General features: G+C 51.2%; 1 protein-coding gene across 1 annotated transcript in view; it reads left to right on the plus strand.

The window, feature by feature from the left end:
• LRP1 (LDL receptor related protein 1) overlaps window positions 1-3,152 on the plus strand; it is an 81,435-nt gene that overhangs the window by 942 nt on the left and 77,341 nt on the right. The window lies entirely within an intron of this gene.

Below are 3,152 nucleotides of genomic sequence, written 5' to 3' on the forward strand. Positions count from 1 at the left end.
GGGGGGCTTTTGCTGTGGCCTCTGAAGCGAAGGGGAAGCCCATTCAGGGGTACCCTGCTGGGCAGAGGGGCAGGCAGGCCGAGAAAGGCTGTGGGTGGGGAGAGGGAGGCCCCCTGCTTGGGTGTGGAATTGTCCGACGCCCCGGTGTGCAGGCCTGGGTTGTGAGGGCTCTTTCCCCTCTCAGGGCCTCTGTCAGTAGCCAGGCCTGTGTTAGGGGTTAGAGGGGGTGTTGATGCTATGTGACTTTGAATTTTCCTTCTTAATTCCTGGGAGCTTTGAGATGAACAAACGTCAGATGTCATGGTTGAGGAAGGGGACTAGAGAATGGCCTGGAATGCTGGGGTAGGAAGGTGGGGGAGGCTGCTTTCTCCCTGACTTCTGGCTGGATCACAGTTTGGATTGGAAGGAGAGTTGGAGGTTGCATGGGGGTGGTGACTGTGCCCCCACCCCTCCTTACTAAATATGTTTATTCCCTGTCACCCTCCCCTATACACACACTCTTTTTATATTGTAGAGTTAGGCTGGGGCTAGACCTGTGCTCTTTGGGAGAAATGGGGTGCCCCTTTCCCCTATTTCATCAGCTGTTTTTTCTGTTACTTGTGAGTCACTGGTTCAAGTCTTGCCTAAGCTTTAAGCTGGGGTCATAGGGGTGGACTGGGCTGGGTCCCTTATTTAAGAATGGGCGGTAGCTCATCCCTTCCTGTCATCTTAGCCCTCTCATCCAAGGACAAAATTGGGCCCCATACCATCATCATACACCCCCTTCTCTGTCTTCTAAATCTTTCTGGGCCGAGACTGGGAACGTTTTTCCTCTGAAACCAGATTATCTCCCCAAGCCAACATGCTTCAGTGGGGCAGGAGGGTCAGAGGGTCAGCAAGCAGCTGTGCCCAGAAAAAGTTGCTTTCAGTAGCCCTCAATCATGCCATCTTGGGGACTATCTGTCTGGCCCCCACCCTCCCATTTCCAGGAGGAGGAAAGAAGCTCTGCCCTGAATACCTTCCAGATTAGCGCTATCGTCTTATTCTCAGCCCTGTGAGGTGAGAGGGCAAATAAAGGCAGAGAGGTTTGGATGCAGCTGCTTCTGGGAAAGTTAGAAAAAAAATTTTGAGAGAGAATCATCAGGAGCCCTGTGAATTAGGGTGGGTAGAGTTAGGCAGAAGCAGAAAAAAGGCCACTTGCCCATCAAGAATGGGCCCCAGATAGCTTTATTCCCAGGTTCTAAAGGGGTTCTATTTGCCACACCAAGTGTGTTGAGAGATTGGAAGAAGGAGACTGTTCCTGCTCTCCCTGATCATCTCCCTACCCTTCCTTAAAAATCTCCACCCACTCTATCTCTGTATCCCCAGCTCGTACTGAACTCGATCCAAAGCCCCTCCTCAAACACACACCAATATTTGTACCTTGGGAATGGGAATATAAATAATTGGTTCCACCCCACTCTGGGGGGTAGAAAAGGGAAACTGCATAGAAATGTAGGTCCAACTCTCTTCAGAGGCAGCCAAGGGGATCCTCTTGTTCCTACTGCTCCCTCTCACCTTGGGGCCCACAGACACTGAACTTTCTTTGCTTTCTAGAGAAGGAATCCTCCTGGCCTTGCTTAGCTGTCTTGGTGTCTAACCTTCCTTCCTCCTGCTATCACAGCCTTGCTGCTTTCCCTCCAGGGGAGCAGTCCTAGGGGCCTTCCCCGGCTCTTCTGCCTTCTCTTCTTTGCCCCTTTGGGGAGCAGTGCCACTCCCAGCTATTAGATAAAACTGAGTGTACTTGCCACTGGGAAGGATGGAAAAAGACTGGTTGAAGAATAGGAAGAAGGGCTTATTGAGGGCCCTGCTAAGATTAGGGAACATTTGTGGAGAGGCACCTCCAGGCAGATACCGCTCAGAAAGAAGGCTGGCTTCCTCCCTCTCCTCCTCCCCCCTTTCACACACCCCCTTGAGCTGATATATTACCATTTACTAGAAAAGGTGGGCAGTGGAAGTGAGTTTTGAGGCTGGGGTGTTAGTCTTCTGACTCCCTGAAAAACAGTCCCAAACCCTTTCTCCCTGGTCAGACCCAGATCTTTTACCATCTCCCCTCAGCTTATCTTTAAAGCAGGGCTTATAGGAAAATTATTTGGGGACTGGAGGAATATTTTGATGTTTGGGGCTACTTTACAAGGCTTTCTTTTCTTCCAATCTTGTTCCTTTACTCTTCATTTTCTCCATATTTTTTTTTACCCTCAACCGCTTCCCTATCACTGGGCCTCCCAAAGGATAACTGCCTGGTCCCTAGCCAGAGTCAAATCCTGTCTAAACCCCCCACTTTTTAAAACCCTCTCCTTACCTTTGAAAAGCCCCTACTTAACTCAAGTCTAACTCCTTTCCTCCTGCCGCAGTCTCAGAAAGAACTTCCAAGCCTGTTGGGTTTATTCCATACGCTCCCCCCACCCCCGCCCCAGTTTTCTCCTCTCAGGGTCCTTCTACCTCTTGGACTCTCCACCTTTTATGTTCTCCAGCTCTGGATGGGGGTGCACACTTCTCTTGGGGAATCTCAGTGTAGTTGATTGGGACTGTGCAAGGGTCCCTGACTTGGAACTTGGTGGTGGCAAGTATGAGCGGTCAGGGAACCTGCCCCCCCACCCCCCTTCTGTCCCAGATTTCAGCCTGGTTAGCAGGATCCTGCATTGTTTGGAAAAGGAAGCAGTTGTCTCTGGAGTGTTTCCGGTGCAGTGGCCTCAGGACCCAGTATAAAACCTTCCTGGGAAAGAGGTGAGGGGTATGGGAGGAGAGAGAGTTGTTCCTTGTCCCTTTTGCTCCCCCAGGGAAGACTAGAATCTCTCACAGACCCTGACTTCCCTGGCTAAAGAGCTCCAGTCTTCCTTCTTCCCACCCCCTGACTCCAGGGGAGGTAGTGGCCTGTATTCTGCATCTCCCTTGGGTCAGACCCTGCTAGGACCCGGACTCTATCTCCCCAGGCCAGGTTATGCTGCCCCCCCTACTCTGAGTCTCATTCTCTGGGTTCATCCCAGGACAACTGTGTTATCATCTTGGCAACCTCTGGGCTGAGCCCCCCTTCCTGTCTTTCTTGCCTGCCTGTCACTGGTGTGTGCCTGTCATACATGTGTGCTGTCTTGGCCTTCTAGAACCTTTCTGTCTCTTGTCTCTCTTTTTTTTTT

The sequence above is a fragment of the Otolemur garnettii genome, unplaced genomic scaffold (genome assembly GCF_000181295.1).
Source record: "Otolemur garnettii isolate 467f Iridium unplaced genomic scaffold, OtoGar3 scaffold00043, whole genome shotgun sequence".
Lineage (NCBI taxonomy): Eukaryota > Metazoa > Chordata > Mammalia > Primates > Galagidae > Otolemur > Otolemur garnettii.